General features: G+C 38.6%; 1 pseudogene; it reads left to right on the plus strand.

Moving 5' to 3' along the window:
• Nucleotides 1-17,978: 17,978 nt before the first annotated feature.
• LOC126087690 (glyceraldehyde-3-phosphate dehydrogenase-like) lies at nt 17,979-18,967 on the plus strand (annotated as a pseudogene).
• The last annotated feature ends 359 nt before the right edge of the window (nt 18,968-19,326 follow it).

A 19,326-nucleotide genomic window follows, 5' to 3' on the forward strand; every position in this document is an offset into this window, starting at 1 on the left:
GACAGAAGTCACCTTCTAGGGTTTGGCAAAAATGGGAGGTTATAGTGGAGAAATGTGTAGTAGCCAGGTAATTGAGGGCATTGTACTCTATGCTGGATAGTTGCATTTTATTGCATTGATAATGTGAAGCCATTGAAAGGCTTAAAGTACACAAAAAGTATGCTCATTTTTGAGTTTTAGAAAGAACATTCTACTAGCAATGTATAGGTTTTATGAAGGTAAATATGACCTACAACAGTGATTTCACAATACAGGTAGATTGTAATATAAGAATTAATGGAAAGCTTAAAAGATGGCACAGATTTCTAGTTCCCACCCTAAATTTACTGAATCACAATTTCCGTGGGGTTGGAGTTGGAGAAAGGAGCCCTGGTAGTGCAGTTGTTTTGGTTATCGGCCGATAACCAAGGTCGGCAACTGAATCCACCAGCTATTCCATGGGAGAAAGAAGTGGCAGTCTGCTTTCATAAAGATTACAATCTTGGAAACCCTATGGGGCAATTTTGCTCTGTCCTATAGAGTCTCTATGAGTCGGAATCAACTTGACAGTAGTGGGTTTAGTGTTGGGATGGAGTTTGAGAACCTGTATTTTTAAAAAATCTCCCTTATTAGTTATATATTGCTGCATTGCAACTTGGTAGCTAAAACAACACACATTTGGTATATCACAGTTTTTGTTGGTCAAGAGTTGGGGCTCAGATTAGCCTCTACTTCAGAGTGTCTCACAAGGCTGTAATCAGGATGTTGGCCAGGACGAGGGTCTCATCCGAAGCTTGACTGGGGAAGGATCTGCTTCTAAGCTCACATGGCTGTTAGCAAGATTCAGTTCCTTGTGGGCTGTGGGACTGAGGGTCTCAGCTTCTTGCTGGCTGTTGTCTGAAAACAGCCCTCTGCCCTTATCCAGAAGCCCTGGTGGCACAGTGGTTAAGAGCTCAGCTGCTAATGAAAAGGTCAGCAGTTCAAATCCACCAGTTGCTCCTTGGAAACCCTATGGGAGTTTCACTCTGTCCTATGGGGTCGCTGTAAATCAGAATCAGCTTGACCACAAGGAGTTTGGTTTGGACTTTTGCCTCTTTCCATGTGGGCCTCTTTATATAGAGGGTTATTTCATTAACACCAGCAAGGGGGAGTTGGCCAGCAAGATGGAAATTACAACCTTATGTTGCATAATCACAGAAAAGAATCCTATCACTTTTGTATTCTTTTATTGGTTAAAAGCAATTTACAAATTCACATGATGTCCATGATCAAGAGTTGTTGTTAGGTGCCATCGAGTCAGTTCCAACTCATAGTGACCCTATGTACAACAGAACAAAGCACTGCCTGGTCCTATGCCACTCTCACAATCCTTCTATGTTTGGGCACATTGTTGCAGCCACTGTGTCAATCCATCTCATTGAGGGTCTTCCTCTTTTTTGCTGACCCTCTACTTTACCAAGCATGATGTCCTTCTCTGGGGACTAATCCCCCCTAATAACATGTCTAAAGTACATGAGACAAAGTCTACGTAGCATTCTGGCTCTACCTCTTCCAAGACAGATTTGCTTGCTCTTCTGGCAGTCCATGGTATATTCAATATTCTTCACCATCACCATAATTCAAATGCATTAATTCTTCTTTGGTGTTCCTTATTCATTGTCCAGTTTTCACATGCATAGGAGACGATTGAAAACACCATGGCTTAGGTCAGGCACACACTTTAATCCTCAAAGTGACATATTTGTTTTTTTTTAACACTTTAGAGAAATCTTTTGCAGCAGATTTACCCAATGTAATATATGTCCTTTGATTTCTTGACCGCTGTTTCCGTGGGCCTTGATTGTGAATCCAAGTAAAATGAAATCCTTGCCAACTTCAATCTTTTCTCCATTTATCATGATGGTGTGTATTGATCCAGTTGTAAGGATTTTTGTTTTCTTTATGTTGAGATGTAATCCATACTGAAGTCTGTAGTCTTTGATCCTCATCAGTAAGTGCTTTAAGTCCTCTTTGCTTTCAGCAAAAAAGGTCGTGTCATCTGCATATTGCAAGTTGTTAATGTGCCTTCACAAAATTCTGATGCCACTTTCTTCTTCATATAGTTCACTTCCTTGGATAATTTGCTCAGCATACAAACTGAATTAGTATGGTGAAAGAGTACAATCCTAACACACACCTTTCCTGATTGTAAACAATCCAGTATTCCCTTAGAAGCAAGGATGGCAAGACTACGTCTCACATACTTTGGATGTGTTATCAGGAGGGATTAGTCCCTAGAGAAGGACATCATGCTTAGTAAAGTAAAGGGTCAGCGAAAAAAGAGGAAGACCCCCAATGAGATGGATTGACACAGTGGCTGCAACAGTGAGCTTAAGCATAACAGTGATTGTGAGGATGGCGCAGTCAGGAATAGCTCTATGGCACCTAACAACAACAAAAGTATCCCCTTATTCTGTTCACCAACTGCCCCTTGGTCTGTGTACATGTTCCACATGAGCACATGTAAGTGTTCTGGAATTCCCATTCTTCTTACTGCTACCCGTAAGTTATTATGATCCAGACAGTCGAATGCATTTGCAAAGTCAATAAAACACAGGTAAACATCTTTCTGGTATTCTCTCCTTTCAGCCAAGATCCATCAGACATCAGCAATGATATCTCTCCTTCCAAGTCCTCTTCTGAATCTGGCTTGAATTTCTGGCAGTTGTGCTCAAGAGTAGGGGATTACAAAAGGACTTGAATACCAGGATATGGGAAATTTGAGGGTCATCTTAGAGTCTACCACACATCCCATGTGATTCTGATGGGTATTCAAGTTGTAAAACACTGGTTTAGAGTGTTTAGAAGCACATAGAAAGGGCAAATATGAAGCTTAGAGGGTAGATCTCAGAAATTTTGAAAAGATAATATCCATAGTGCTGGTGATTGTATGGACTGTGGATGGGAGGAGGAGGGAAAGAAGAGCCTGATTATCAAGTTCTTGGTAATTGAGTGTACAGTGATGCCATTAAGCCAAATAGGAAGCAGAAAAATATTCATATGTTTTCAAAAAATGATCATAGGTTAACTTTAGATCTGTTGGTGTATAGGTGTCTGTGGGGTGGGCTTTGGAAAAGTATTTATAACTTGAAAATAATGCAAAAAAGTGAGTGGCATACAATGGCATTGTTTACCAGGCCCACCAAAAGGTTATTTCACTATCTAGGAGAATGCTCTTTGTTCGTGGTCAGCTCACTGCGTACAACTGATTTAAGGTCCAAGACATAGTGAAGTTACAAGTTAACTGGTACGTTTTTGTCCAGTAGGGTTACAAATAGTTTTGTTCCAGTAAAAAAGATAATCCAAAGTTTGTGACCTATTTCATTGTAGGACATTAAGCGATTTTATATTTAAACTAACAATCTTATTCTAATATTCCTTCATTAAATTAACTGTAAATAACTAGATCCTAAAATCCTCTCTGAACCAATCTTATTATCTCATTGTTTCTCTTGTTATTTAATAAGTTGTTTAAAATATTTAACACAGGTATTTTATATTTGTATGAGTCTTTTTGAAAATTATACTTTAAAGGTTTTGGAAGTACCACTGAGATACCCAAGTGAACTTACTCAATGGAGCTATGGGCTGTTTAGACTCAGGTATATCTTTTTCTTTTTTTGGCTCCTGAAGTGGCAATCACATGTTACATTTTTGATCTCTCTGATTCTCTAAGTTTTATTTCTGTTGATTTGCTTCTTTGTTTTTGTTTCTGATTCTTCTTCTTGGCTTTAGCTCTGGTTCACAGTTTGTACTTAGCCAATGTGACTCATCACAGATGGCTGCAACGATCAGAAAATGAGTTTTATGTTCTGACCCTCTGATGATCCCTTATGACCATGATGGGGGTCTACTCTGTTGTGTAAGAAAGGACAGGGAACTCCCTTTGCTTTTCTTTTTTGTTTGTCCATTGGAGCATACAAATCAAATAAGAAATCATTTTGTGCTCACTAGAAAAGATAGAAAAGATAACATCTCTCTTAGGTCTGGAGTAGTGAGCTTTTGTGTACCACTCTTTGCCTGACCCGTAGCTGTTATTGTAGAGCTGCAGCTGCAAGTTGGGTAGCTGTGTGTCTGTAATTGAGAAAAACCTTCTGTGTGAGTGTAAAACATTCCTTACTTCCCTTAGGCCCTAATTAATTCAATTTTAAAGTCCCTCTAATTAAAGGAGCTCAGTTTTAACTGGTTTATAGGGAATAATAAGACTAATAGAAATCTCAGATTCCCTAAATTTGTAGAAAATATAGAAGCCGAACTCATACTTGGATGTGCTAGAATTTTAAGAAACAATTCATTTTTACTAACAGCTCAAAAATATTTTTATGTAAAAATCCAGTCCACATAATCAAGGTAAATCCTTAGATAAATCTGATTACTTTAATAAGTTTGGTTAAAAAAAAAAAAAAGGCAAAAAAATAGGTATATGACTTTTCTGTGATGTGATCATCAAATTTGTGTTTCTTTTGATACTTGTTAATACTAGTTCATCTGAACTTCCTGAATTTCTTGTGCTGCCTCACTGACAAATAAGCTAGTAAATGTTTATAATTATGAATAATGCAAAACTGTGTTAATCTAAATTGAATCAAAGTCTAACAAATTTTAACATCAGCAATAACCATATTATCTAATGTGTCAGCTTGAAACATGATTTCCAAGATTCTCAGTTACTTTTACAACCTTGGATTAGTATTAAATCTAGTTAATAAATAGTCTTTGAGACCCTGGATAATTTCTAAGTAAGAAAGGGGGAGATATTGAAACCTTGCCCATAAGGCATAGTTTTTTTTAATAGGTGTTCTTTTGATTCTTTGTTTAATGTATTACAAAGTAGCTACATTTTTTGGTCATGTTAACGAATTTGTATTGTTATTCTTGCCACTTTTCAGAAGTGTAAAAATGATACGTGTGGCTTTTCCTGTTTGCTAAATTGTGTATACCCAGTATCAGTTACTTATTTTCCAGTTAAACAGAAGTTAGTTAATTGGGCTAGCAGTTATAGTTACTATGGGTAATTGAACCTATAAGAGAAGCATATATATGTGTGAAATATAACTGTGTATGATATACAATTGTATTTAAAATACGATAATTTTTTGCTCTTTTTAAAGGAAAAATAGAGGAGTTTTACCACAAACTAAAATGTGAGATCATTCCAAAACTTGAAAAACACAGTGAATGACAAAACTTGAGTTCTTACAGTAAGCTGAGGAAGATTTGAGGAAAGTGAATTGTATTTCTCTTGGCTTGTAATACTTCATCAAAAGAATAATGAAATATGTTAAAATTTTGGCAAAATTCACTTTTGATGGGCTTCCTCAGAAGGTTATTTTTAAAGAAGCTTTTATAATTTTTAGTGTCAAATATTACATTAATAGAGCTGGAATTTCGCTTTCTCTCTGACAAGATTACTGTTTTGGCGTATTTGTTCTCCTCTTCACAATAGATGGTAAACTGCTAATCTTTGTCTTCCATGTAAACTTTCCACGTTGCAGAAATTTCATATCTCACTGGAATAATTTGATGTGTTCTGAGTTGACTCTATCATGTCCTTGATTATTAAAAAAAAAAAAAAGTTGTTCACCTCTGAAAGGCCTAAGATTCCCTGTAATAGTGTTACTGTCTTCTATGGTTATTTAAAGTACTGTACTGTCACAGTAGAACTCCTGGGTGGCTCAAACGGTAAGCACTCGACTACCAGCAGAAAGGCTGATGGTTTGAATCCACTCAGAGGTGCCTTGGAAGACGGGCCTGGTGATCTGCTTCTGAAAGGTCTCAGCCTTGAAAATCTTATGGAGCAGTTCTACTCCGCACACATGGGATTGCCATGAGTTAGAATCAACTTGATGGCAACTAACAACCACTGTTACACTGATTAAATAGGTTGTTATTGTTGTTGGGTGCTATTGAGTCAATTTCAACTCGTAGGGACCCCATGTGACGAGTAGAACTGCCCCATAGCGCTTCCTTGGCTATAATCTTTACAGAAGCAGACTGCCAGGTCTTTCTCCTGTGAAGCCACTGGGTGGGTTTGAACTGTCAAACTTTTGGTTATAGCAATTGAACTTATAACCATTGTACCACTGGGGCCCCTTATGATTGTATATGTAACCAGTTATTATTTACTAGGCACACATGATTCTTTCTTAATCAAACAACTCCTCTGAAAACTACTTTGATTTTTGCCATCCCAAGATTGGATCCTAAATTTAGGGGGGAAAAAAAAAAGAATTCTTTAGCACTTAAAACTAACTTTGAGATTTCCCAGAGGGATCCAGGAAAATAACAAATATTTATTTGTTCACGGCTATTAAAATTTTTTTTTTATTAAAAAGATGAATCTAGAAATAATAATCTTTATTGTGTGCCTCATATTTCTTAATTAGTATTGTAAGACCTTCCATTGGAAGAGTTGTTGAATCTTGTCCACCTGATTATTGAACGCTTTCTCTGCAGAAGAAATCATTTGGTGGGCATTTCACATGGTTCACAATTTTCTCATGCTTTAGGCCCTTTCTGAAACGTCCATCTACATCTTTCTCCTGCAAGCGTCCTTATCACCATTCTGCTAATCCCTTTGATGAAACCACTAGAAATTGCCCATAAATTTATGTACATCCACACCTCTGGACCTCTCTCCTTCCAGAAAAAGTGAAAAACCAGATCCTCCATTTGAAATTCTTGCCAGCTTGGAGTATTTTCTTCCTATCTTTCAGGGTCTCCCCTTAGTGGGTGAATGCTACAGCATTCCAATTCTGAATAGAGCCACTTCGTTATGCAGAATAATTTGGAAATCAGACTCTTATTTTTCCTCCTCAGACGCTTGATCACCCCCCCCCATAGAAATGAAATACGTGCTGAGAAAGCAAAGTTGGCACAGCATATACAGTGTGTGAGCCAACTTTGCAACTTGTATGTCCTATTACTGGTTCAACTCACAGAATTGCTTAGGCCACTTTTATTTGATAATGGAGTGCTGCACTGAATATCCAAGTTTATGGCTTAGTAAAAACAAAATGAAACAAGTTTATGATGGTAAGATCAGGTTGTGTGTTCTCCAGGTATCTCATGGTTAGGCTGTCACTTTCTTCAAAGATCCTAGAGGAAAACAAAAACTGTATTTTGAAATAATAATCTTTGGTTTACTAGGAGGACTTTGCTTTTAAAACCCAAGGAGCTTTCATTCTGATTCTTTAACTGGGACCTTGGGCATGCTCTGTATAGAACAGATACTTAAAGCATCATTAGATATAGTAAACCAAAAGATCTAAGTGATGTCAAGTTGCACTGACCTCTCATCCATCATAAAAATTCTTTCTCTGGGTCCCAGTTAAATACAGCATTTTCTTGGTTTATCAGTAAATTATTTGTGACAATATGATCAAATGCATGTTTTTTTTTTGTTATCTCTAAAATTAAAACACCCACAAAAAGAAAACGATTGATGTGCATTTCTTTTAGAGGTAATTTTTAGTACAAGTTATAGCAACTTATCTTAGATTCTGAAGGGTGAGTATTCCTACATAAGTGCTATTCTGTTTCGTCCGTAAGATCGTTATGAGTCGGAGACAACTTGGTGGCAGCTGATGAGTACGATATTCCTATATAACTAAGACCATCGAACCCAAGAATTTTTACTAAAGCAATAGTTTTCTAGACTTTTATGGGATTTATTTCTCATTTTATGACATCCATGTGTCTTACAAGGGTATTTAGGACACTTATTTTTCCTGCTTAATAGTTCCTATCAACATGATGTGAATACTGTAGTGGTATGTTGAAATAATCAAAGTTTCCACTGATTAACTTGTGGTACAGAGCCAGGGAACTGACACAGATCGGAGAGGCAGGATAATGGTGCCAGGTGAAAGCAAACTATTTCTGATGTTCTTTACTTATTTTGATAAATTAATAAAAATATCTAAGATCCAAAGCTGAATCCTATGTGCCAGGAACTGTGCTAGTTTATCCCAGTAAATAGATCACACCTTGAACATCAACTTTAATAGAAGTTACCACTTGATTCAATTTATGCATAGATTAAATTGGGGAGTAAAATAGGGATAGGATAAGGATCACTGCTCCTGAATCTTTTAAGTGTGTGATGGTAGCTCTAATCTCTGTGACTTCCCAAGGGCTTCCTCTTCACGGCAAAGTGGGCTCCAAGAGCTATTACTTGGTGCTTCATAATAGCCCTCATTTCACAGGAGGGACAGCCAATACTGGGATTATGTCAGGCATTGTAGAGACCAACTCTATACAGTCAGGAATTGGGATAATTATTACATTCTGGAGTCACAGATTTTGGCTAAAACTCCATAAATCACCTCACCCTAATTAAGTCCTTGCTCTGAATAATGGAGCAGAGTAGCCTCTGAGCCTCAGGAATTACAAACTCAAATGGTTTGTCCTCAACCACGAACCTGAGAGTTGGCAGTACGATCCCACCAAGCAGCGCTTGGAAGAAAGACCTGGTGATATGCTTCCATAAAGATTATAGCCAAGAGAACTGTCATGGATTGAATTGTGTCCCCTCAAAATATGTGTCAACTTGGTTAGGCCATGATTCCCAGTGTTGTGTGGCTGTCCTCCATTTTGTGAGTGTAATTTTATGTTAAAGAGGATTAGGGTGGGATTGTAACACCCTTACCCAGGTCACATCCCTGATTCAATGTAAAGGGAGTTTTCCTGGGGTATGACCTGCATCACCTTTTGTCTCACAAGAGATAAAAAGGAAAGGAAAGCAAGCAGAGAGGCAAGACTTCATACCACCAAGTTAAGCAGTGCTGGGAGCAGAGTGTATCCTTTCCATCCAGGGTTCCTGTGTGGAGAAGCTCCTAGTCTTGGGGAAGATTGATGAGAAGGCTGATGGAGAGAGAAAGCCTTCCGCTAGTGCTGACACCCTGAATTTGGACTTTTAGCCTACTTTACTGTGAAGAAACAAATTTCTCTTTGTTAAAGCCATCCACTTGTATTTCTGTTATAGCAGCACTAGATGACTAAGACAGAATTAACTGTATGGGCGGTACAACTCGAACACACGGAGTTGCCATAAGTTGGCATTGACTTCAAGGCAATTTTTTCTTTTTTTGTGTCATTGAAGTCTAAACTAACTCAAGTCCAAGAATTGAGTGAGGCGCCATGACTTTCTCTCATGATAAATCAGATCCTATTTTCTCTTTCTTTTATGTTTTTTTGGGGGAGAAATTTGGCAGGAGTCGAGGAGTTGTATAACTTCATTTAGGTAATAATTTAGAGGGCTGAGATGTATTTTGATCTTAGGGATACTATGATTAATTAGCCATTAGTTATTATCTCTGTGGATCAAACCATTCTGCATACTCTTCTAGCTCTACTGCTTATTGTGGAAACCACACCCATCTTGCCTCTGATAATTAAGCTCTACTTCTTGGCTTCTTCCACTTGAGGGCTCCATCATCCCCACTGAAATCGGGGAGTCCATTTCTATGACAGTTCTCTTCATGTTCATTCCTGCTCTACAAAGGATAGCCTCACTACCGTGTTTCTCGTGGAAGTCTGTGCTCCCCTCAACGATGTATTTCTCCTTGTCTTGGTAATGGGGTTCTTCTTGATGTTCTTTTAGGGAAGATATTTAAAGTGGTGGGTGAATGATTAGCAATTATAAATCCACTCCACTTCTTTCTTTCTAAGTCTTTGAATTATAGTTCATACTGCTAGTGATACCATCCTAAAGGATATGCTTTAGAAATTTGTGAGGGTTTTTGGAAGCCACAAGGATTGGGAGGGGAATACTGCTGCCATTTAGTGGGTGAGATCAAGGGATTCTAGACATCTTGTAGTGTCGAGACAATCCTGTGAACCATAAAACTTTTGAGTCTCTCACAAGGTGATCATGTATGTGAAAGCTTCCTTGAGCCCAGAAATTATCCCCATGTTAAATAAAAAGCACAAATTATTTTTTACAGTTTTAAAACACTCTGAATCTTCTATTAATGCAAAGACATAAATTGAGGAAATACTGCAATTTGTTTATGTCTTCAACTTTACTATGAGCTGCTCACCATTTTTTATTATTTATTTATTCTTTGCTCACCAAATAAATCAGTTGCTCACTATTAGGCTGCTTATTTTATTAGAATTATCAATAAAATATAACTTCATGAGTTCGAATTTATGTGTCACTATTACAGAGATTCTTTTGATCTATCTATGTATCTATGTACCTATTTGCCTATAATATACACTTTAAAATGCCAAATATAAAAAGTATTCACAGTACTGAAGTGGACATTTAAAATTGGAGTTTCTAATTTTATAAACAAATGGACAGTAACTAAGTTACCTAATCTAACAAGGAAACTATTAAAACATGACTTTTAATATTTTTCAAAAGAAAAATTTTCATGAATAATCAAATACATACACTGGAAATCCAAGATATAAAGGAAGACTTAGAAAACCTGAATTCTTTTCCTGGAATACTAAGAAAAAATGTAATCGGAAGGGTAACAATTTCATTGTTTCTTACAAAATACCAGAGAATCACAAAATTGATAAGCCACATAAAATGGTAAAAAAAAAAAAAAAAATTTTACCAGCTATATAAGAAGTATAACGATGAAAGAAAATCCAGATAAATTAATTCCATCAATTCCACTGAGCAGTGGCATTGTTTTAAGATGAGGAAAGATGTGGAAAATAATCTGTGTAATGAACTGCATTCAAGCAATTTTTCATGACAAGTGGACGTGAGCATCTTTGTGTTAAAAGAAAAAAAAATCCCTAATTGTATATATAAGTCTTATTAAAAAAAACACAAAAACAACCCATTGCGATCCAGTCAATTTTGACTCCATAGAAGAAATGTTATTTTTGAAATCAGTAACAGTGTCATTTCTGCTTCCATGTGGAAGCAACAATGTGTGGAATTACCTTCCTGCTGTAAATAACTAGAAAACTGAGCAAAGTGTAGGAAACGACCTTTTTTATACCTTAGACTACAGACAGTGCAGGGCTTCTGTCCTTGAATGAAAGCAAGATGCGCGTTATGATCCCACCAGCATACAAGGACATAGTTTGGAGAGTATTGCTCCCGTCCTGTGAGTGTGGGAGCTTCACCTCAGGCCTAGTGAGGAGGCTTCTGTGGGACCTCCTAGATGGTTTGAAATGTATTACTGCAACTGGGAGGCACAGGACTGGCACCTGATTCACACCAAAGAAAGCTAAGGGGCAGCCTGTGCTAACAGGATAGAGGTATCTGCTCTGAGGGCAGCTAGAACTCTAAAATGAAACCCTGGCTGCACAGTGGTTAACAGCTTGGCTGCTAATCCAAAGGCCTGTGGCTAATCCAAAACCCACCACCTGCTCCACTGGAGAAAGATGTGGCAGTTTGCGTCAGTAAAGATTAAAAAATTACAGCCTTGGAAACTGTGGGGCAGTTCCACTCTGCTCTACAGGGTCACTGTGAGTTGAAATCAACTAGATGGCAAAGGTTTGGTTTTTGGTTTAGAACTCTAAGAGTATAGCAGGAATAAGATTCATGAGTGGTTCTTGTGGACCAAAATAGGCCCAAGGAGAGTTTAGGTAGTTCAGGGTTATTTATTTATCAATTTTTTACCAGTTGCTGTTGAGTTGACCCAACTCATGGTGAACCTACGTGTGTTAGATTAGAGTTGTGCTCCACAGGGTTTTCAGTGGCTGATTTTTCAGATGTAGATTGTGGAGGCCTTTCTTCCGAGGCACCTCTGGGTGGACTCAAACTGCCAATCTTTCGGTTAGCAGTCAAATGTGCTAGCTTTTTACACCACCCAGGACTCCCAGTCCAATATGGCTAGAAAGACCATACCAGCAAGAAGATAGAAGAGAATGCTGGGTTCCTAGGGGCTGTCAGAGGATTTTCAAGGAACTACCTAAAATTTAGATGCATCCAACAAGTTATAAGAAACTGCAGGAGAGCGCTCCCCAGCCATGGAATACTCCCAAGAACATTGGAAGCACCCCAAGAACAAAAGAATCATCTTTAACTGGTTGCCATACACAAAGCATAGGTAAACACCCAGCCTAGTAAAACCTATCCTTCCACAATACCTCTCTTCTGTCCCCTTATGTCCATATGGGTGGGTTGAAAAACTTAATATATGAGGGAAAATGCAGATGAGGAGAAAGAGCAGGTGACCTCACTATCTTCTCAAAGGCAGGCAGAAGTGGAACATTTGAAGAAAAATTAAACAAACCACTAATCTCTTAGATCAGACACGTTCTGATTACTGAATTGAGACTGCTCGTGATTTTACGTAACCATAGAACTGCCTGTCACTTCAGAGTAAAGCAGAAAAGTCGTAGAAGCTATGTTTCTATCCAAGGGCAGGAGAAAACACTCTCATTGAGTAGATGTTAAAGGGATGATGGAAGACAAAAAGGGCATTGCGTTGTGTTTACGTTGTTGCATTTATGTCACATATCAGGCTTATAACATCTTGGTCACACTGGCTATTATCCAAACCAGGACACGTTTGAAAAAAAAAAGACGACTTTTAATGTTCAAAGACAGTAGGCACAGACTCTCCCAAGAAAACCAGGATGTATGGCCGCTACACCAGCTGCCTCAGAGTCAGTTCCGACTCAGGGCAATCCCATGTGTGTCAGAGTAAAACTGTGCTTCCACAGGGTTTTCAGTGGTTGATTTTTCAGAAGATCACCGTGTCTTTCTTCTGAGGAAGCTCTGGGTGGATTCAAACCACTACCATTTTGGTTAGCAGTGAGTATGTTACCTGTTTGCACCATCCAGGGGAGGCCAAAGTCACTATAAGAGCACTGTATTCCTTCAAATGCCGGAGGTCATCTACCACATGGAAAGACCTGCCTGAGAATGAAGCCAACACAGCAGAGCAGTGCTGAGAGATGGAGGGAGAAGTCTGGTGGCATCACCTTTTGTACTTCCCAGAATGTGAACTACTAAATTCTCTCTCATTCCCTCCCTCCTTCTCTCTATTTGTTTTCCTTAAACTTGTTTAAATTCAGTTATGTTACTGGCAGCAAATAGAAAACTAGCGCACAGGACTTTCCCAGACATGTAACCCAAGAAAGCTATTAGCTTACTATCTTGTATTTCTTTAGAAACTACACTTGAGAACAGGCTTTTAACAAAAAAAATTGTGTATTGAAAGTGACAAGTCACCATCACCTGAACATTTAAATTAACTGTCTTAACCAACATTAAAACCTACAAGTTACAAATGCAGCAAATTGATCACTCCACTTTGTCAGCCATACCGAGATGAATGGGACCGAAGACCACGTTACAAGATTGGGTTATTGAAAGGCACTGAGGTTGCTTTTAACGTAGACATTTTTTCTTTGTTGAAGTTCAATTGATGTTCATTCAATTCAACTTTTTTCTCTTCACCTTTAAACTTTTTTTTAACTACATGCAGTTTTCACTCTTTATATTTCCCCTGTGTATTGCACATACCCACACCTATCTCTTTCCATCAGCTTCCAAAGAGTGGGACTGGAGGAAGGAAAAGGAGGTGGGGGTGTGTATGAGTGCCTACCATGTGCCACGGACAATGGCAAGGTAGGGGTCTCCCAACATTACTCCCCAGCTGTCATCCCTGCTGCCAAGTAACTTGACCTTAGCTCAGACCTCCTCCCTTGGCCTCCAGACTCCATGCTCCTGGGAGACTTGGCCCAATTGCTCAGCCCATCCCCTCCTCGTGACTCTAAGTGGGCAGTGGAGGCTTCTGCCTGACTTGGGAGGCCTGGCTCGGTTGGGAAGAGCCTCTGTTTTGCAGCTGCTAAGAGGGGAGTAAATGGTGTATTGGAGTCAGAACTGAGTCCAGGAAAATGGACAACCATAGAGGAAAGAGAAGGGAAGAGTGAAGAAAATCCTCAGGAAAGAGAAAGGGGAGTGGGGAGAAGACATAATTTTAAAAAAGAATTTATTGCGCTTTAAGTGAAAGTTTACAGCTTGGACAGATTGTATCTAACTTGATATCCCTTCTTTTTCTTCATGCTTCTTAGGATCATGATGTGAAAGCCATCATTTGTTTATCTGCACATGGAACTTAGTTAACCACATTTTCCTTAAAGGTACTGAAAAATTGCTGTTCCACATTTCAGTCAAATTTTGCACAAGACTCTCTCAAGCCAACTGCGGAGTGTTATAATGGAGAGCAAGGCAGCTCCTGATGCTTACAAATGAGTTATCTTTTCCTTTCATGTAGTAGATTAAAATCCAAATCCATTTTTGAGTTTTAAAATTTTTTATACTTATTAGAGGATGGTTTTAGATTAACTCAATTCTATTATGTGCAATTTCACATCCTTGTAACAAAATAGCCATAATAAATAAAAATAAGCCATGACCAAATTTAGTGTTATGGGATGATTTTCCTGTTATCATAAGTAATTATTTAAATCATGGCTGTGTCCTAAATATCAGAAAGCTTGCATTCATATTCTGACTTCTCTTGAACTCTCCATATTACACTTCTTCAAGCAGACTTTTCCATACTCCTTGTTCTTGTTCTCAAAATCTTTTACCATTGAGGTTATGTCTCAGAGTTATTAGGGAGGAAGGAGAGCTTTCTTCACCGAATGGGTCAGTATAGTTTCAGTTCCAAAATTACTTTTTTAATCTACATTCTTTATTTGTGATTTATATGATAAAAGCATTCTTCTTAGACTGTGTACTGATGACATAGATCTTGATCCAAAGACTTAAAACAGATTGAAGATAGGGCTTTAAACAATTTATTTTCAAGTATAGCCTAAGATATCCCAAATATCTGTGCCGACAAATCCAAGCTCTGTCACTCACTAGCTAGGTGACCTTTGTTTCCCCACCTATAAAAAGGAGACAATAGCATTTTTTAAATGGGAATAAAATATTTACGAGACATAAATAGATAAGGTAAAAGCATCTAGGACAGTACCTGGTATTTCTATTTTAGTTAATTTGTACGTGGAGCTATTACTTAAGGCAAACTTGGTTCTTAGTTTCTTCAATGTCCACAACAGTTAGAAATTCACTATTTCCATGTTCTAAGCCTAGAGATTTCTTGAATAAAATCAAAGTGTAACTCCTGTCAGAAGGCCAGAAAAATCCTGTAATTTAATGCCTCGAAATGGGATAAATGAATCACCTAAAAATGTCCTAAATGCTGCTCACGCTGATATTTGAACAAACGATTAACTTGGACTTAATCCCAAAATGATTTGGGGAGTTTAAATCCGCGTTTTGTGAAGCATTAAAAATTTATTAAAGTACATGAGCATTGGGAATAGAAAAATATTCATGGTTTCTGGCATAAATTTGGACCCCAAGAAAGATGAAATCTTCTTTAAACAACACAAAGGAGATACAGCCTAAGTAATCAAAATAAAAAAGATACTGATTAAGAGAAAAAACCATATCCTCTTATTTGTTTATGTTTGATAGGTTTCCAGGAGCGTTTGTGCCTATGGCTTAATTTGAATGACCATGGTCCCAAAATATATATTTATGTCCTCTTAATTATGAAATAATAATAAAAACAAAAACAAGACAAAGGGAAATATAGTTGTTAAAATTGAGTGGTATGAATGAGGCAGTATATAGCATAAGGCAGTGCTTGTCAATCCTCGTTGCACATTAGAGTCCCCTGGGGTGTTCTAAAAACATAATGCCTGAGGCCGAACCCTAGGGATTGTGATTTAATTAGTCTCATATATGGCTGCGATATTTATATTTTTTCAAAGCCCTCCAGCTGATTCTAATGAACACCAGGATAGAGAAGTACTACATGCCGGATGAGGAAACCCTGGTGGAGTAGCAGTTAAGAGCTCTGGCTGCAAACCAAATATCAGCAGTTTGAATCCATCAGGCACTCCTTGGAAACTCTATGTGGCAGTTCTACTCTTGTCTGTAGGGCCACTATGAGTCAGAATAGGCTCAATACCAACAGGTTTTTTGACATGCTGGATGAAGGTTTTACTGGGTCCAGTTGCCTGGATTTAAAACCTGGCTTTATTTTTTCCTTGCTATGTACACTTGGGCAAATTATTCAACCAATCTAGGTTGAGTCTCTATATTTGAAAGATGCGTAATGTACACCTCACTGTCTGGCATAATGCTGATCTGTTGTACTATTATTTATTTCTGTAATATTTTCCTGAAAATATTTATATAGACAAACTTTCACTGTTCCCTGTGAATATAATGTCCCGTATGCTCTGAGCACTATTGGATGTTTTCATCTAGTGAAAACCAGCATCAGAGACAGTGAACATGATTCTCTGCTGTCAGTTTTTTTGGGCGACATACTGCAAACTCTCCACCGATGAGTTGTGTGCCTTGGTGAGTTGAATGTTTTACAGCAGATGTTATTTGCTCTACTGAGGCCTCACTTTCTGCGATTTATTTTGTATTTCATAGAACTCATAATGGATAACAAAGCCAGTAATAGTACTAAAAGTGCTAAAAACACATGTAAACAATATAAAAACTATTGCTGGTGGCTATGTGGCTAAGATCTACAATCTGCTCACCTAGAAATTACAGCCTAGAAAACCCTATGGGGCAGCTCTACTCTGACAATGTGGTCGCTATGAGCCCAAATTCATTTGACAGTACCCAACAACAACAATTATTTTATTGTGGTACAATTATAATGTTGAGCCAACATCTCAACTTTCTAAGCCCTTTCACTAGGATACGTATAGAAAACACTCAAATTAACATTTAAAATTAATATAAAATATTTATTACCATATTTATAAAAGAGTTCTAATTTCAAGAGCAGTTTCGCCAAACTGTGTTTTGTGGAATACTAGGGTAAACATCTATCAGGAAAAAATGCAGGAAATAGAGACCAATTGTATCTGGGATGGCTGTTTGCAAGCTCTTAAGACCTCAGGCACTATGCAACAAATTAGGAGGTAGAACAGAAGCACTGAATGGGTTATTAGGCCAGTTAACTGGGATATCCCATGAAAACATGACCCTAAACCTACAAACCAAGGAATCAAATTCCATGAGGTGTTTGGTTGTACATATGCAGCCTCAGTAGCTACTCTTTTTTGTCATTGTGAATATATCTACCACACAACTTTTGCCAATTTAACTTTTTACAGGTGTACAACTTATTGACAGCAATTACAATGATCAGCTGTGCAACCTTACCCTTAATCAATGTGATTTTTCCATCATTGTAAATTGAAACTCATTACTCCATAGCAGTAATTCCCCTTCCTCCCCACCCCCCGTCCCTAGTAACCACTAATAAACTTTGGTCTCTATATATTTGTATTTTCTTTTTATACAAGTGAGATCATATGATATTTGTGCTTTTGTAATTGACTTATTTCACTCAGCATAATGCCTTCCAGCTTCATCCACATTGTAGCATGTATGGGGACTTCATTTTTCTTACCTGAAGAAGGATGTCAGGAGCAAGAGGAGGAAATGGAATGTGTGGCTAATTGCCTCCATGAACAACTGCCTTTGCCATGACACCGGAAGAACTGGATGATGCCCAGCTACCATTACTGAACATTTTGAGCAAAGGATCTATGAAGAATCCTGATCAGAAGGGAGAAGAAAAAGTGTAGGAAATTTTTCATGTCATATTTCCATTATTATAGTATACAATAGCGTATGGCTTGGAGAAACCCTATGTAAAAAAAACAAACAAACTATACTTAATCTCATATTTCCCAAATATATTTGACAATGAAATTCTTCATTTTGTGGAACATTTATTAAAAGGCTCTGAAAGTAATATTCTATGGAATATGCTTTGGTCAATGTATTGAAAATGCCTGCTCTAATCCCTGATTTCTATAATAGAGAACAGCCTTACCTCTATTTACCTCAGAAGGGAGGAAGTCACACTCAACAATGATACTTCTGTAAGACAGATAGGCATGGCTGTCTGCTCCTCCACATTTGACAGACAGTTGTATTCTTGTGCAGTGACAGCCACATTCCTGACATGATGGTGAAAGTCAGAGTAAACAGATTTGGCCATATAGGGTGCCTGGTCACCAGGGCTATTGTCAACTTTAGCAAAGTGGAGGCTGTCACCATCAATGACTCTTTCATTGACCTTAACTACATGTTCCAGTATATTCTGCCTATGGCAAGTTCGGTGGCACAGTCAAGGCTGAGAACAGGAAGTTTCATCAATGGAAAGCCCATCCCTATCTTCCAGGAGTACGATCCCTCCAATGTCATGTGGGGTGATGCTGGTGCCGAATATGTTGTAGAGTTCAACGGTGTCTTCACAGCCTCATGAGAAGGCTGAGCCTCACTCGAAGAGTGGTGCCAAAGGGATAATCATCTCTGCCCCTTCTGCCAATGCCTCATGTGTGTGATGGGTGTGAACCATGAGAAGCATGACAACTTCCTCAAGGTTGTCAACAATACCTCCTTTGCCACCAACTGCTTAGCTCCCCCAGCCAAGGTCATCCATGACAACTTTGGCACCATAGAGGGTCTCATGACCACAGTCCATGACATCCTGCCACCCAGAAGATTGCAGATGGCCCCTTTGTGAAATCGTGGCATGAATGCCAGGAGGCTGCTCAGAACATCACCCCTGTATCTACTGGTGCTGACAAGGCTGTGGGCAAGGTCATCACTGAGCTGAATGGGAAGTTCACTGGCATGGCCTTTGTGTCCTCACCCCGCAATGTGTCAGTTGTGGATCTGACCTGCCCTCTGGAGAAAATTGCCAAATACAATTACATCAAGAAGGTGGTGAAGCAGGCACAAGAGGGTCCCCTAAAGGGCATCCTCAGCTGTACTGAAGACAAGGTTGTCTCCTGAGACTTTAACAGTGGCACTCACTCTTCCACCTTTGATGCTGAAGCTGGCATTGCCCTCAACTACCACTTTGTCAAGCTCATTTCCTGATATGAAAATGAATTTTGCTACAACAACAGGGTGGTGGAATTTATGGTCCACATGGTCTCCAAGGAATAGGAGCCCCCCCTTTTTTTTTTAGACCACCAGCCCCAGCAACAGCATGAGAGGAAGAGAGAGACCCTCAGCTGCCTCAATTTGATCCCCCAACACACTAAGAATCTCCCATCCTTGACACAGCTTCCATCCCAGACACCTGAAAAAGGGAAGGGCTTAGAGAGCCCAGCTGTGTCATGTGCTATCAATACAGTATGCTGTACCCAGTCAAAAAACAAAGCAAAACAGATGTAGCATAGCTCTCAGATAAATAAATCACAGAGATTTCTGAAAGTATTCCTCCAACTTTCCCTGTGTAGGCTTGTCATGTTGGCTCTTCTTGATGCTGAGCATGCTAAGAATTCATGCCTTGAGACAGCAGT

The sequence above is a fragment of the Elephas maximus genome, chromosome 13 (genome assembly GCF_024166365.1).
Source record: "Elephas maximus indicus isolate mEleMax1 chromosome 13, mEleMax1 primary haplotype, whole genome shotgun sequence".
In the NCBI taxonomy this organism is placed as follows: Eukaryota; Metazoa; Chordata; class Mammalia; order Proboscidea; family Elephantidae; genus Elephas; species Elephas maximus.